Genomic DNA, 17,926 nt, shown 5'->3' on the forward strand with positions numbered 1-17,926 from the left:
CATGCAGTGATGTTTCAGTATTTTGATTAAGTAATGCTATTGATCGTGGCTGTCATTAGTATGAACTCGGTGCAGTTTTGCTCCCCATAATTTACTGGTGCGTGTGTTATTGGTAACTGCTACTACACACAGTGCAGAGTGCACTGTGTCTGTTTGTATCCTGTTTGCTATTCAAAGGGAAGTCTCAAAAAAGTAAATTCAGTAACTAATAAACATATTTTCTCAAATATGTATTTCCAAATTAAGGTACCTAATTAGGCTGGCGCCTGTTCATGTTTTTTCATTCACTTATAGTTCTACCACTTCTGTTAACTGCCAAGGTCAAGGCCCGTTTAGTTTTATTGTCAACTGCACAAAATTTGAAATTATAGTCCGATACCCTTTTCCATTAGACACATGCTCTGTCAAACTTTGAAATCCTCTCAGAGGGTAACATTAACATGTTTCACGGCACATTAGTGTTATAAGTTGTCACATTTAAGTTCTTCGAACCAAAAGGTGACTGAACGCAAAGTAGAAGTCTGTGAAATATTTAGCAAGACATGGAATTTATATAAAAAACCGTGGGTTAGATGACATACTAGGATAGATTGTTGTTGCAGTCAACAAAAATATAGTTTCTATTGAGGTAGAAATTGGGTCTAACTGCAAAGTTATCTGAATGCGAGGAATAGGTGTAGGTGGACCTAAGTTAATTATTGTATTTTTTCTTTTTTTTTTTTTGACTACCTGAATGTGTTGCGACAGTCTTAGATCATCCGAGGAAAGTCTAAGTTCAATAGCACGGAAATTACTAATTCGAGCATTGTTAGATCGATGTGATGTTAACCTGCTGAATATAGACTGGGGCGTCTGTGGATTCGTTGCTGGTGGTATGGACAGACAATCTTGTGAAATACTCTTGCACTGGTTTTCCGAAAACTGACTTGAGCAGCTAGCTTGACAGCCCATGTGCAATGGAAATGATTCAGGCCTTGTAAGTACAAACAGACATGACCTTATTGACAGTGTCAATATAGAGGCAGGGATTAGTGATCATGATATCATAGCAGCAAAGGTCACTGAAGTTAATAATTTCATAAAGAAAGCTAGAAGAGTATTTTTGCTTGAAAGAGCAGATATGTAGTTGTTATCATCCTATTTAGACAATGAATGGTGGACATAGAGGAATTATGGGCAAAGTTGAAACTGATTGCAACTCATGGTGTGGAGAAGCACGTGTCAAAGATGTGGATTAAGGATGGAAAAGATCCATCATTATTTAATAACGAAATTATGAAAATGCTGAGGAAGCACAGACTGTTGCACTCTCGGTTCAAATGAGGAGTGGTAAAAATTTATAGAAATGTGTGCATCTGTAAAAAGATCCAAATGCAGAGCATATAGCAATTTCCATTATTACCCTGTAAAATAAGGTCACAGCGAGAAGTGTAAAGCAACTTCCACTTTCATACCTTAACGAAAGATGTTGCCATGAAGCCAGGAAAATTCTTATCCTGTGTAAAATCGCTAAGCGGGTTGAAGGCCGCCATCCAGTCTGATGTAGCAGTAGAAGAAGGCATAAGGAAAGCTGAAGTTTTAAATTTCGTATTTAATAAGTCATCCATGCAGGAGGATTGTGCAAACATATCTTCATTTGACTGTCATATAGGCTCATAGTAGGACATAGTAATGGGTATACCATGCATAGAGAAGCAACTGAAAGGGTTGAATCTCTAGGACCAGATATAATCCCAGTTCAGTTTTACATAGCATACTCTACAGCATTGGCCACTTTACTTAGCTTGTATTTATTGCGAATCTCTGGCCTGGTGCAAAGGTGCAAATGACTGGAAAAATGTACAGGTGACTGTATGTAAGTAGACTAAAAGAATAAACTCCCAAAATTACAGACAAATGTACTTAATATTGGTTTCCTGCTGAATTCTTGAACATATTCAGAGTTGGAGAATAATACATTTCCTTGAGTCTGAAAAGCTCCTTTCCACAAGCCGGCATGGGTTTAGAAAGCATCTCACATATGAAACTCAGTTTGCCCTTTTCTCACATGATATACTGTGGACCCTGGATGATGAGCAACAAGTAGATTCTGTATTTCTAGATTTCTGGAAAGCATTTGATATTGTGTCCCGCTGGAGAGAGACTATTAATAAAGGTGTAAGCATACAGAATAGGTTCTCAAATATGTGAGTGGCTCAAAAGACTTCCTAAGTTGTAGACCCAGTACACTGTCCTCAATGGAAAGTGTCCATCAGAGACAGAGGAGTACTCCAGGGAAATGTGGTAGAACTACTCTTATTCTCTAAATACATAAATGATCTGGCGGACAGGGCTAGCAGGAATCTGCGACTGTGTGCAAATGACACTGTGGTGCACAGGAAGGTGTCATTGTGGAGTAACTCTAGCGGGGTACAAGATGACTTGGATGAATTTCTAGTAGGTGTGCTAAATTTCTAGTAGATGTGCTAAATGACAGTTTGCTTTCTATATGTAGAAAAATGTAAATTAATACAGGTGAGTAGCAGAAAAAGAACTCTTAATGTTTGAATGCAGCATTAGTAGTGTCGTATTTGACACACATGTTGATTAAATATATAGGTGTAGTGCTGCAAAGTGATATGAAATAGGATCAGCATGTGAGGACAGTAGTGAAGGCGAATGGTCTGCTGTGGTTTATTGGGAGAATTTTGAGAAAGTGTAACTCATGAGACTGTGTATAGAATACTCGGGTGACCCATTCTTGAGTACTACTTGAATGTTTAGGATCTGCACCAGGGTTGATTAAAGGAAGACATCAATGGAATTCAGAGGCTTGCTGCTAGAATTGTTACAGGTAGGTTCAATCAACACACAAATATTACTGAGATGCTTTGTGAACTCAAGTGGGAATCCCTGGAAGGAAGACAACTTTCTTTTCACAAAACACTGTTGATAAAATTTAGAGAAGCAGCATTAGAAGCTGCCTGCAGAGCTATCATACTACTGCCAATGTACAGTTTGCATAAGATCCACAAAGATAAGAGAAATTAGGGTCCTTATGGAGGCAAATATGCAGTCATATTTCCCTCACTCTATTTGCATGTGGAACAGAAAAGGGAATAACTAGTAGTGGCACAAAGACTTGGCGGAGTGTGGGTGTAGATGCAGATGCTGCCAGTGTCCTACCTACAGCCCTCTGCCTACTCCTGGTATACCTTGTCCCATTTCTCCATATCTGCTATTCCAATGTATCTTCATTTCATTAATGGCTAGTTGTAGTGCTTACTTTTCAGCAATAATCAAGTGTTCTTAATATTTGACAATGATCCTCTTTTTTTTCATTTTCTTTTTCCTTTTTATTTTTTTATTTTAATTTATATATATATATATATATATATATATATATATATATATATATATATATATATATATATGCAGTCTACTTATAGCTTCCTCTCTCTGTGTTAGATGAAAGAATTTGAAATTTGGGCCACTGACGTAATCAAAGTTACCATTTCTTATCCCTAACATTTGTCACTTCTTTCATGCACCTTAGTAGAATAGTTGTAGTAATGCACAGAGATGAAAGAAATAGACAAACTTGAATAAGAAACAAAATTATTAGTGAATTAGTCAGTTGCCACTGTTAGCCCATTTCATCTGCCTGTCTGGAATGTTTATTGGTTTTCAGCCACTGGTAGAATGTATTTTTTTTTTTTTTTTTTGTAGTACAGTTGTTGCAGTTTTATTTTTAGCTACAATAACACACAAGCTGACAGCGGGAACCTTGTGTTTTCATGATAAAATAAAATGCTTATGTAACTATTGAAACAGCAGCAGCAAACAAAATAAGTGTTTTAACATGTCTAATGTTATAGTAAACAAGAAAACGGAATCAGAAGCCTTGACAGGCTGTGTAAAGTATGGTACATATAAAACTAACAGCAGGAAACTACTCTCGACAATACTAGAGATAGAATAATGAGTAAAAACCTACTAAAGGTAGCACATGAATGTTGCAGCAAGTATGGTTAAAACACAAATAAACCCACTGTTTTTTGTACAATAATGATACGAAATTGTTATAATGTTATGTTAGAGAAGTACATTCTTAGTAACTGTACTGTTTTCTATGCACAGCTATAAAGCGTTTCCAGAAACTTCTGCATTGTGTTGTGCCAGAGACAATTGTGCAGAAAGAACACATACAAACTGTTGTCATCTAGATGCTTGTGAGACACGTATATGAACCACCTGAAAAGAGTATTGCTGTCCTCCAGTGGCTCATTGGTGAGTTTTTAAGGGGTAAATAGTATAATTTGTAGTTAATGATCTAAAAGATTTAATTATGAAACAGTTGGCTGATTTTGTATAAACATTGGTGATGGGGGTTCACTTTTGGCCTTAGTTCATAAATTGAACTTACATTCAGGAATCCACTCTGTTGTGGAACTCTAAACTTGGATCAACTGAACGAGATGATCTAAATTAGCATGAAACGCACTTTGCAACACCATTAAAATTAGCTATCAAAACAGTTATGGAGCTTTGGCTGCAGTTACTAACTGTGCATTTTAGTTTCACAGTATATATTATTGACATTGTCTTGGTGTAAAGATGGAGGAAAATAAGCAGAAACTAATCTACAGTTGAAAATGACTTATTCCTGGAAACTGTATTGAAACCATACAAAGTCAGCAAAAAAAAAAAAAAATAAAAAAAGACTGATGAAGTTACTATGGCCAACAAAGGAAAGATGTGCTAAGAAGTTGCCATTAACTTTAACTCACAGGACATAGGGACAAATCATAACTAGAAAAATTTGAAAACTTGTTATGACAATGTAGAGAAAAGAACCAAGAAAGCATTCACACATGACAAGATATAATTGCAACCCTTTACAATTATAAGTGGCGTTCAAAAAGAAACAAGCTGGAGGCATAATTACAGAAACCAGTACTTGTATCTTAGAAGTATTGACGCTGGTTGTTGAGACACTTGTCCTACTGTGACACAAGGTGGTGAATGGCTGGCTCATAAAATTCCCAGGGCTGTGATGTTAACCAGTTCCGTATGTAAAGCTGGACGTCGTCGTCCGAGGTGAATCGTTTGCCCCTCAGAGCCTTTTTAAGGTGACCAAAAATGGCCCCCTTCTGATTCACTTCCTGCAGCACGGGACAACGGTGAATGCCCAGCATTACTCTTAAACATTGACTACCCTTCACCAAGCGATCAAATCGAAACAACTAGGCAGTCTCACCTGTGGGGTTATTCTGCTCCACGACAATGCAAAGCCTCATGTGGCCAACACAGTCGCGGCACTCCTGCAGAAATTCAAATGGGAGGCTCCTGGCCACCCTCCACACAGTCTGGGCCTTTCTCCCTGAAATTATGCCATTTTTGGTCTGCTTACAAAGGCTCTGAGGGGCAAACAATTCACCTTGGATGACAACGTCCAGCTGTATGTGTGGAACTGCTTAACATTGCAGCTCCGGGAATTTTATGAGACACCCACTCACCGCCTTGTGTCACAATAGCAAGGGTCAATACTTCTAACATGTTTCTGTAATTATGCCTCCAACTTGTTTCTTTTTGAATGCCCCTTATATTACATTCCATCTTTAAGTAATTACATGTAGTGTGTAAAATCACCCAAAAACACTTGTCAAAACTTTTCAAGGCTGAATGCCATGAAACTAGAGGCAGTAATTTGTCAGGCCTGCTGTTACAGTAAGTGGACAGTAGCTGATTGCAGCCCTGAAGCAACAATTTTTTCTTATTTCCAACTGTTGTGATACTGATGTGGATTTTCATTCCGAATCTACACATGATGGCTTATATACATATTAATATGCTCGGATTAATTTTTTGAGACAAATTTGCTGTTTAAAAGATAGTGTATAATGTTACTCATTATGTCGTTGTTCATTCCGTGTTCTGAAAAAATTGAAATAACTCTGAAGGTTGCATTTCATTGTCAATATCAGTAAATGAGAAGACAATTGTAACTTCAAACGAAAATGTTGTTGTCCTTGTTGATGACAGTGAAAATTAAGATGTAGGAGAGTGTGTTCACATTGAGCTGGTAAGAATGGTAATGTAAGATAGCTGTGACAGCAGTACTTCATGTGTTTTGAACTGAATGTAACCTCTATTGATAGACAAATGAGCAACATGCAAGCTGGGATTCTGTGATAGGGCCTATGCCCCCCCCCCCCCACACACACACGCACACACAATTGTTCTCAATGTGAAATACCAGTTTTAGAAAAGGAGATTAGAGTGCCTTGAATACAAACATTAAATAAAAGCAAGTGCTTGTTTGCAAAACATGGAGATTGATAATATTTAAAGTACATAGTCAAGAACTAGAGCTAAAAATATGAAAAGAAAATTGGATTTCAGACCCTTCGTAAATCTTTTTCAATTTTTCAACTGTTTTCATGCAAATATGTAGTTAATAAACACTGCCCTCATTGCAACGTGACTTCTGATTCATTTTGTGGTGGCATTGAAATTTCTTCGTAAACTCTTCTCCTAACTAATACTGTTTCATATTTTTACTTTTAATCATAAACTTCAACAACTCAGCATTTTGCGAATTAACAAACATTGCCAGATGTGAAAGGAGTGGCAAGTGGGGAAAAACAGTTCCAAGGACTCAGGATCCTCTGGACTGTAGTACAGGATGCAGCCATTGAGCCACTGAACCAGTCTTCATGCGATCACTGATTGATAAGTATCACTTTGCTAATTGAATTACATATGAATCATCCATTGTTCATTTACAAAAAATCATTTTCTCACCTACCATCATAGATTTGCATGAAACTTTGCGAATTTGTTCTCTTCATGGAGATAAGTAACCATAGCAAATTATAACACTTAGTTTCCCCTCTGTTTCCATTTTATGGCATGTCAAAGTTTTAAAGTTCTGTCATTTTTAACAATGTGATGGCGTGAAACATGTGCTAATATTTTGGAGATAAAGGACCATTTCTTTATTTATCATCCAAACTATGTGATGTTTTGTGTTTATCTGCTCAGTAGCATAAGAATTGTTAAAATAATAAATAAGTAAATAAAAAATGTCATAGCTTTACGTAAAACCATCTGGACAGGACAAAAAGTATACTTGCATCTTTGTTGTTTATATTGTAATAAAAAAAATAAATAATAAAAAAACACAACCGTTATATCGAATATCACATGAAGGAAAAGGAATAGCTTTTATTTCCAAAATAATCCTCAAAGCATGGATTCTCTCTTCAACAGATAATAATTTTTAATTTTTTCATGAGGACCTAAAATAACCCACAACCATATCAAAGGTGTTGAGCAGCATATTTTTGGAAGAGAAATTGTAAGATTCAACTTACGGAAGAACCTTGTTCAACCTCTGATACTGAAAAGAGTCAAGTTACTTCAATTTTTCAAACAACATAACATATAGTAGATTAATATGTAGCAGTAATATTATTTTTTTCAGAATAGAAAGAAAGAAAGAAAGAAAGCAGGAAGGTGGGTGGGTAGGTAGGTAGGTAGGGCTTTAACATCCTCCCAACATCTAAGTAATTAGAGATGGAATACAAGCTCAAAATGTTTCGAATGGACTCTGTGATGGTCTTGGCTGCATTATTGGGTGGGGGTTTGTAGGACTCCCATTGATAGGTCAGGAGTGCACTACACAAAGGAAGCAACTAGTCTGGTAGCAGAGTACTTGTGGAGTGCACATGAATGTTTTTTAGGCTAACGGTAGTCTGATGTACTCAGATGAACACTCGCTAATCGATATGTAGCAAAGGAAGTCAGACCATGTTTAGAGTAGACACTTCAACTGTCAAACTTTTTTCAGAATAACCGTCAAAGTATTCGTAAAAAAAGTTCCCGAGATTACTGCTCCCCAGGAAAGCTCGCGTGCTAAAATTATTCTTGGGACCCAGAGTTGGCTGAAACCTGAAGTGGAAAGCTCTGAGATACTTAGCCGGTTATCAGGGTGTATACGACCTGGGAAATCCGGGAAAAACCCGGGAATTTTTTCATCCGGGAGAAAACCGGGAAAAACCCGGGAATTTTTTGGAATTCCGGGAATTTTTCATTGTTTTAGCTTTCGGTTAAATTTTTGTAATTTTGACTGCAGAATTGATTTTCTAGCAAAGATCGTTACTGTATCCTGCTACTGGAGAATGATACTGCAGCAATAAAATATAAACGAGAGGGAAAAAAAAATTTTGTGGCAAAGGAAATGTGCAATTTACAACGAAACCCCGTGCACGCACAAGCGTCTGCAAATAGCAAAAGTATGAAAAAGGCCATAGGGCGCAGACTGTAATTCTTCGTAACAATGAACTGCTTCCTATGAGCATGACGTCACAACTGTTCACATTAGGTTCGTTTGACCAATTGCCAGCGGTGTGTGCACATTTGACTCGCGTATAAGCAGTACCTTCTCCCGCTCCCCGCTACGGCGCTACTTGTAGTTTGGCTGTTTGAGTTGTAGTGGGGAGGGGGTTAACCTGCACGTGACCCATGTTTACGTTAAGTGATTTCGCTGCTTCTCTTCGTTTACAGCTCCCACGTCACATGAAAACAAAACGGATTTCTTTGGCCGTGAGCTATCAAGTGGATTAAAATACATTATTTTATTTCCAAGTTAGTAGCAGTCAAGCATTAATCGCCTTGCAGAACAATATTTTTGCAAGTTCGCTAAAGAAATTTGGCTTGATTAATCTTTCCGCTGAGGCGATCATTTTATTTGAAACGAAGTGTTTCATTCTACAGTATTGGCTAGTTCCAACTGTTCGCTGAATTTCAGGTTCACGTTATCATCTTTTGCCATGTATGGCATTATGCCATAATAAAGAACCAAAAATGAGATCGCATAGTACTGGTACTCCAAGAAAATTTACATCCCAAAAACCACAATGAAAAGCTTAATATCAGATGGGACCTGCTTCATCGTGAATCTGGAAAAAGCCAATTTGCACTTCAAGCTGAATTATGCGTTTTAGTATGGTTTACAAAATTCCGATGCTCTTTGGAGTATCGTCTGATGCCCTGTTTCTTTGATGGTGTAATCTAAGCTCTCTTAGTGCTTTATACACACGAACATGCGGACTTCCTACACCACTGCAGTTGCACACGGACAATAATGTCTGTTTTCTGGCGCTCTCTGGCAACTGGTAAAACGAACCTATTTCTAACAGTCTCCGGGTAATATTGCGAACGGTGGTTAGAAAAGCGTTACTTTCAAAGTAAATTTCTTTTTACCCAAGATGAATTATGTTACGTGTGAGAAAGAGGGATGGATATCTAAATCACAGAGCGTTCCAAACTGAACAATTTGAGGACCAGCCACTTACAAAAATTTCGAGCCCTGAGACATTTATGTCATACTTTTAAATTTACTGGCATATTTGTGTGATGTATCTTAAAGTATAACACACGCAAAAAAAGATCAATATTACATGTGAAAGCTTAACTTCTGTTGTAGCGTGTTAATCTTAGAGACCAATATTATATGTGAAAGCTTAGCTTTTCTTGTAGATATACGGTACTGTGTACATTAATGTAAACCGTTAACTTTTCCTCTTGTGTGTTCGTGCTATGTAACAAGTGATGGTGCTATTGGCTGACTAAAACATGTGTCCTATGCTCTGAATAGCTGCTGTCGTCGTCTGGCGAGATCTCGTGGCTTGAGATATGACTCGCTTACAAAAGCACATATCAACCTCGGTTTCAACGCTCCGGAAACTTAACGCGCTGTGTTTGGTGCAATTCGAATTTATACTTTCGTAATACGAAAATATGCAGCGTATATGTTGCTGCAAAACAAAGGTCTTTCCAAAACTTCTCTGCCCCATCTTTTCTTTTTTTTTCCGGGAAGATCTACGCGATTGTATAAAACATTAACCATTCCAAGGATTGATAAGTTTTACAGTTGCGAGGGAAAATCTACGGAAAACGTACTGTCATTTAGCACGGAAAAGGTGTATTTTCGCCCGGGAAAAAGCATATTTTTTTAAACGGGATATCCGGGAATAATCCGGGAATTTTTTTTCCTTGTCCCCGTATACACCCTGGTTATGGAACGTATATCGGAAAGACAGATTAGAGGCCACAGGAGGGGAAGTGTTCATTGCAGTTGACAAAAATATTGTCTCTATTCAGGTTGAAGTGGAGTACAACAGTGAAGCTATCTGGTCACCTATAACAGGTGTAGGTGAAACTAAGTTAATTGCTGGATGTTTTACTAGCCACTTGAATATGCCGTGACATTTCTAGAGTCATTCAAAGAAAGTCCGTGGTTGATAGTGCACAAGTACCCAGATCATGCAGTACTAACTAGAGGTGACTTAACCTACCAGTTATAGACTTGGATGCCTATGGATTCATTGTGGGGAGGGGGGGGGGGAGGGAGAGTAATGCAAAATACTTTTGAACACTTTTTCTGAAAACTGTCTTGAGCAGCTAGCATGACACTCATTACGTAGCCGATAATTTCCTTAACCTAACTTTATAGATCGAAAAGATTATTTTGAACTTCAGCAGTGTGGGAGTAGGCTTATTTACATATGTTTTGCATTAATGACAAGTTCTTTAGTATTTGCTTCTTTTCAACATGTATGTGGTTAGAACAAAACTGTAGTTTTGTAATGTCACTAGGTTTTGAACTGATGATTGCAGTTGAACTTGCCTTGATCCATGAAATTTCGTGTCATAGATGATTCTAGTTCACAGCAATAAAATTTGAAATTAAATTTTATGCAATGCAAGATTTCAGAGTTCATCTTGATAAGAGTACTTGTGGGGCAGCGGGTGGAAATAATTGTGATAAATATTTTGTATTTATGCCGTTGTTTGCTGTTCTCAACACTGGCTCTCTAACTACAATAATGGCAACCAGAAAGTGATTAGCAAAACGTGAAGCCTGTAATTAGAATTCCTAGTGCCCACTTCATTTGAGAAATACATTTATAGCTCTGAGGAATTAGGAGATTGTCTGGGATTCATAATCAAAAACTATTCTTTCTAAAATGTTCACTATATTCTGAAAGTCACAGACCAAAAAGAATCCACACAATCCAACTACCAGAGCAGTTTAGAGTCTAATGCGCTGATGCAACTATAACTGTTCAAATTAAATGTTTAAGTGAATGCTCTCTATAATTTGACAATAATGTTCATCAAACGCCACGCTAAATAATGGTAGAATGTCTGACCCGCGGCGGCGTGTGAAAATACGACATGCGCAAACTGAAGATAGATCATTAAAGTCATCCCAGAATTAACACTTTACTCGAAAACAGTTTCATGGTTACACGTATCCCGATTAACTTATTACGGCATCCGAGGCTGTTTATAGCAATGATACCGATGCGACGTGACTCCCGGCACAGATGGTGTGCTATTCAGTGCCTGGAGAGAACTGGGGCCTTCCTTTCTCGCGCAGCGTTCTTACATATGAAGCTTCGGTGCGGACGGCTAAGGGAACGCCTGATCAAATCCGCTCTCCCGACTAGCCGCTGGGCTAGTAATGCACCACTTTAAGTTATTGAATTAATCATTGCTTCCTTTGCTGATGGCCGATGAAGCTCTCAAGTTAAATGTGCAATCAGCACACAGGTAAGTAATCATAATAAAAGTCTGACGTGGCGAAGTCAAATATTTTGGGCGAGAGAATTAATTTAATTACACTACACGCAGTAGACGAGCTCTGAACTTGCCCTTTGGAGATACGCTATCGCTATAGTTTTATAGTTATTCAGTTGAAACTTCTCACATCTTTATGATTATAGCGGATCTCCCTTCTACTTAAATTTAAACATCCTAGCTTTATTTATTCGCCTACTTAATCTATCTTGCTTCCTTAATTTCTAAGACAAAAACCAGAAATCCATGAATTTCAACTAAAATTTTAATTTGTGAGATCCGGAATACTGTTTCTACTAAATTATTATGAAAAAGGAATCTAAATATAAATTTGTAAGTTTCTAGCTCTTTTCTGTTGCGCCAATGATTTTTACAGAAAAACATCCAAATTTCGAAAATGGTTAAAGTTATTGAACTGATATTCAACACATTGATTTAGTATTACTCCTGACATGCTAGAAACGTTTCAGGTTATTTACTTGATTTTTAAAGTATTGCGCAACATTTTTGACGTCGGAGCTAGTTACAGTGGAGTGGCTGGCACACAATGGAAAGACTGATGTGAATTTTATACGGCGTGAGTAGGCTGCTTCCCTACATACTTTATCTGTGCTAGTCTTAAGATCAGCTACTTTATACAGTTGACCCTTAATAGTCATGCCCTTTCTTTCTTTTGTTAAAAGTGAAGTTTCTGGACATAACATAACATAATGTTATTTAAATTTGCTGAATGTAAGCATCAGGCCAAATGTAAAGTAGTACTTTAATTGTTGTACTTTCTTCTGCTCTCCCCCCTGCAGATCCGGGGGTTAGAATAGGCCCGAGGTATTTCTGTCTATCGTAAGAGGCGACTAAAAGGAGTCTCACACTTTTCAGCCTTATCAGTTCAGGTCCCATTTTATGGTTTGACCTACCACTTTCGAAATTATACAGAAGTGCAGGCCATATGGGGAAGGATGCCTTACACGGTGCACGAGTTATCCAGAGTGCCCTCAGATTCAATCTCCTGAACCTCTTGTCGTCACGGCTTTGCATCTCCACCTGCAATGGGCGAGGACACTTTCCGGCATATGTTGCTGTCTTCCTTTGTCTCCTGTCCTCTTTTGCTCCCATAACAATATTGGATTTCCCTGTGCCCAATGTCCAGCACGGTAGCAAGTCCATTGTAGTGGAGCCATCATGTACCCATTTGGTGGTAGCCCCCTGTCAACGCAGGGCTGGCACTGCTGATGCCTGAGCTGTAAACTCCCCACATATGCCAAGGAGTAGATGCCTGTCTTCCTGGGGCATCAGGACTCCCGCCAATGGCCATCGTGCCATATGGCCTTCGCTGTGGCTGTGTGGTGCCCGTGGGGAGAGCCCCTGACCAGAGTGGGCGGTGGCATAGGGTGGATGACCCGCAATGTAGCGGACTAAGTCATCTCTTGCTGGTGACCGTACAGTGCCAGCAGTCTCTAAGAAGGGCAAAATTGATTACAATGCTGACAGGTATGATCCTAAATCATTTCCCTCCCTTGCTACACTATGGGAGGAATGTAGGGCTACAGAAAGAAGAGAGCCATTTTCGCATCAGTATTTAGTCTGTTGCAGAATGCGTGTGGACTCCTTTCTACCTACGAAGCCTCAATTTTTGGTCGAACGTCTCGAGGATGAGTTTGGGGAAGTGACAGCGCTATCTGAGATGAGAAGTGGTGCAGTCTTGATTCAGACAGCATCCCCAGCCCAGTCCCGGGTGTTACTCACTTGTAACCGGCTGAGTGATATTTCTGTTTCTGTCAATCCCCTTAAAATCCTCAACACGGTCCAGGGGATTATTTTCCTTCACGACCTCCTGTTAGTCTGACTACGAGCTCCATGCCGATCTAGAACAGTGGGGTGTATATTTCATCCGGTGTGTTTACTGGTGATCCAAAGACAACAGGGTTGCTACTGGTGCCTTCATCTTGGCCTTTGAGGGTGATTTAATGAAAAGGCCGAGGTGACGGTTTACTGTTGTGACGTTAAACCGTACGTCCCTCCCCCTATGTGATGCTTTAAGTGCTGGAAATTTGGGCACGTGTCTTCCGCTGCACTCGCAGTGCCACATGCCGAGACTGCGGACATCCACTGCATTTGGATACTCCGTGTGCACCTCCTCGCTTGTATTAACTGTGGAGAGAAGACTCCCTGCTCACCAGACTGCACAGTACTCCAAAAGGAGTGGAAAATCGTGGAGTAAAAGACCCTGAACTGGTTGACTTACCGAGAGCTCAACTTAAGTTTGAACGATTACACTCCGTTCGGTTGACATCTACGTATGCTGCAGCTACAGTACTGTTGCTGTCACACAAATACCAGTCGTGCCACATTCTGTGCCACAAACAGTGGGCCGTCCGGGCCACCAGAATACATCTGCTCCTCGTGGTAGGGGGAAAATCTCCTCCTGTTCTCGCAGGGTACCTACTTCGGGAGCGAGGCCGCCCCCCTCCCTCCCCCAAATGCAGGGGACGTCGGTCTCCTGCCCCCAGCCGGAGAAGCGACAGCCTCCTCCGGCTCCTCTCGAGTGGGACCCTCTCTCCCGAGGTCTCCACTAATGCCACAGCAGATACTCGCCAGTGGCAGCCGAAAGCTGCTAGTAGAAGAGCTTCACGATCTTCCTCCGTGCCGGAAGCTACTTCGAAGAAGTGCTCCCGGTAGGCCCGTAAAGAGAAGTGAGAGGGTAAGCGAACAAAGAAGTCTGCTGAGAAAAAGGACCCTCCGGTGCCCCCAGCAGCGCCACCACTCCCTATCAGTTCTGCATCTGAGGACGAGGTGGAGATCTTAGCGTCCCTCGAGGACCTGCATCTCACTGATGCCTCATCCACAATAGGAATGGATACAAATACTCAGTCGGTGGCAGGAGGTGACCCTGAGGCGTAACCTCCCTCCTTGCATGCTTCGTGCCTTCCCAGACTCGTGATAGCATCATCCTCCAGTGGAATTGCTGTGGTTTTTTCCACCGTCTGGCTGAGCTACTGCAAATGTTGAGCTTTACACCTGCTTTCTGCATTGCCCTCCAGGAAACCCGGTTCCCGGCAATGCGAACCGCTGCCGTCCGTGGCTATAGGGGATATCGCGAGAGCTAGCGAATATAATAGTGTCGGGTAGAGTTCGTGTCTGTCCTGAACACAGTATGCAGTGAACCCGTGCCCCTTCAAATCCTTCTCGAAGCTGTGGCTGTCGTGATAAGGGCGACACAGGAAATAACTGTCTTCAGTGTATACCTTCCTCCAGATGGTGCAGTCCACCTGAACACATTGGCTGCTCTGATTCGTCAACTCCCTAAACCTTTCCTACTTTTGGGAGATTTTGATGTCCGTAACCCCTCGTGGGGAGGCACCGTGCTTACTGGCCGAGGTAGAGATGTCGAAACCTTACTGTCTCGACTCGACCTCTGCCTCTTAAATATTGGAGCCACCGTACATTCGGTGTGGTTCGTGGCACTTACTCGGCCATTGATTTATTCCTCTGCAGCCCAGGACTTCTCCCATCTGTCCACTGGAGAGCCCGTGATGATTTTCCCATCTTCCTATCACTCCCCTAGCACCGTCCCCCTGGACTTCTTCCAAGATGGGCTTTAAGCGAGGCAGACTGGGAAGTTTTCACCTCTGCTGTCACCGCCGAATCTCCCCCACGTGGTACCGTCGGTGTGGGTACTACAATGGTTGTTTCTGTGGCAGGAAACACGGTCCCTCATTCTTTCAGGGACCCGTGGCAAATTTCAGTACCTCGGTGGTTTCTGGAGATTGCCGAGGCCTTTAAAGAGTGTCGGCGAGCTCTACGGCGACATAAATGACACCCTTTCCTCGAGGACCTAGCAGCTTTCAAACGGCTCCGTGCCCGCGTACATCGGCTTATATAAAGATGCAAACGGGAGTGTCGGGAGAGGTATGTCTCGACTGTTGGGTGCTATACGTCACCTTCCCGTGTCTGGACAAAGATCAGACGTGTTTGTGGGTACCAGAAACTGGAGCTGTCACTGGGATTAATATCGATGGCGTGTTATCTACCGACGCAAACGAAATTGCCGAACACTTTGCTGAGCACTGTGCCCGGGCCTCTGCGTCAGAGAATTATCCCCCAGCCTTCTGCACTCTCAAACGGTGAAGGTCACAGTGAACTTTATAGTGCTCCATTTACAGAGTGAGAGCTCCTCAGTGCCTGTGCACATTACTCTGACACAGCTCCTGGGCCAGATCGGATCCACAGTCAGATCGTCAAATATCTCTCGTCCGACTACCAGCGACATCTCCTCGTCATTTTCAATCTGGTGCAGTGGTGTCTTTCCATCACAATGGCAGGAGAGCACCATCATTCTAGTGCTCAGACCCAGCAGATACCCACTCGATGTGGATAGCTATTGGCCCATCGGCCTCACCAATGTTCTTTGTAAGCTGTTAGAATGTACGGGTCTTGGTGTCGTGTGGCCTACTGGCTCCGTGCCAGGGCAGTTTCCGCCAGGGGCACTCCGCCACCGATAACCTAGTTTCCCTCAAGTCTGCCATCTGAACAGCCTTTTCCAGACGCCAACACCTGGTTGCCGTGTTTTTTGATTTACGAAAAGCTTACATAACCTGGTGACATCATATCTTTGCCACATTATATGATTAGGGTCTTCAGGGCCTGCTCCTGATTTTTATCCAAAATTTCCTATTGCTCCATACCTTCTGTGTCCAAGTTGGTGCCTCCCATAGTTCCCCCCCATATACAGGAGAATGGGGTCCCGCAGGGCTCTGTATTGAGTGTATCTCTACTTTTAGTGGCTATTAATGGTCTAGCAGCAGCTGTCGAGCCGTCAGTCTCACCTTCTCTGTATGTAGATGTACTGCTCCTCCAGGACTGATGTTGCCGAGTGGCCCCTACAGGGAGCCATCCACAAGGTGCTGTCATGGCCTCTAGCTCGCAGCTTCCAGTTTTCAGCCACGAAGTTGTGTGTCGTGCACTTCTGTCGGTGTCGTACCATTCGTCCGGAACCAGAACTTTACCTTAATGATGATCCCTCGCTGTAGTGGAGACATTTTGATTCTTAGGACTGGTTTTTGACGTCCAATTGATGTGGATTCCTCATCTTCGTCAGCTGAAGCGGAAGTACTGGCAGCACCTCAATGCCCTCCACTGCCTGAGCAGCACAAACTGGGAAGCAGATCGCTCTATGCTGCTGCAGCTCTACAGAGCCCTTGTTCAATCCCGCCTTCACCACGGGAGTCTGGTTTATGGTGCGGCAGTGCCCTCAGCGTTGCATTTTTCGATCCAGTGCACCACTGTGGTGTTCGACTGGCAGTGGGAGCTTTTCAGGCAAGTCCTGTGACCAGCGTCCTGGTAGAGGCCGGAGTCCCTTCATTGAAGGTTAGGCATGCACAACTGCTCACCTGTTATGTTGCACACATTTGCAGTTCTCCTGAGCATCCGAATTACCGTCCTCTTTTCCCACCCGTGGCTGTTCATCTCCCGCATCGCTGGCCCAGGACAGGGCTTAAACTTATGGTTCACATCCCATCTGTCGGATGTGCAGTCCTTGCGTTTACCACCTATATTTGAGGTCCATTCATGTACACCTCCATGGTGTACACCTAGGCCGAAGCTTCACCTGGACCTTTCATATCATCCTAAGGACTCAGTTAACTCCGCGGCTCTCCACTGTCACTTCCTCTCGTTTCTTGACATGTACCGGGGCCATAGCTCGATGGCTGACGGTCGTGTTGGCTTTGCGTATGTTCGTGGAGGACATATTGAACAGCACTCCTTGCCAGATGACTGCAGTGTTTTCACAGCAGAGCTGGCAGCCATTTCTTGTGCTCTCGAGTGCATCCTCTCATGCCCTGGCGAGTCATTTATTCTCTGTACTGATTTCTTGAGCAGCCTACAAGCTATTGACCAGTGGTACCCCAGCCATCCTTTGGTAGCAACCATCCAGGAGTCCATCTAAGCCCTGGAACAATCCAGTCGTTCTGTGGTGTTTGTGTGACCCCAGCCATGTCGGAATCCCAAGAAATGAACTTGCCGACAGACTGGCCAAACAGGCTACACGGAAACGGCTCCTGGAGATCGGCATCCCAACAACTGACCTGCGATCATTATTACACCGCAAGGTTTTTCAGCTGTGGGAGACGGAATGGCATAATCTCGGTATGCATAACAAACTGCGTATCATTAAAGAGACTACAAATGTGTGGAAGTCCTCTATGCGGGCATCTTGTAGGGCCTCTGTGCTTTTCTGCCAGCTCCGCAATGGCCATACGTGGTCGATGCACGGTTACCTTCTCGGTCACGAGGACCC

The 17,926-nt window shown here is 42.0% G+C and overlaps 1 long non-coding RNA gene across 1 annotated transcript in view; it reads left to right on the forward strand.

Annotated features, from left to right (window-relative positions):
- The window catches only part of LOC124795348, a 189,865-nt gene that overhangs the window by 131,971 nt on the left and 39,968 nt on the right, over window positions 1–17,926 (forward strand). Inside the window, exon 3 of the long non-coding RNA XR_007016679.1 lies at window positions 4,120–4,269. This is a non-coding gene — a long non-coding RNA (uncharacterized LOC124795348). The remainder of the gene's footprint in view (window positions 1–4,119; window positions 4,270–17,926) is intronic.

The sequence above is a fragment of the Schistocerca piceifrons genome, chromosome 4 (assembly GCF_021461385.2).
Source record: "Schistocerca piceifrons isolate TAMUIC-IGC-003096 chromosome 4, iqSchPice1.1, whole genome shotgun sequence".
NCBI lineage: Eukaryota > Metazoa > Arthropoda > Insecta > Orthoptera > Acrididae > Schistocerca > Schistocerca piceifrons.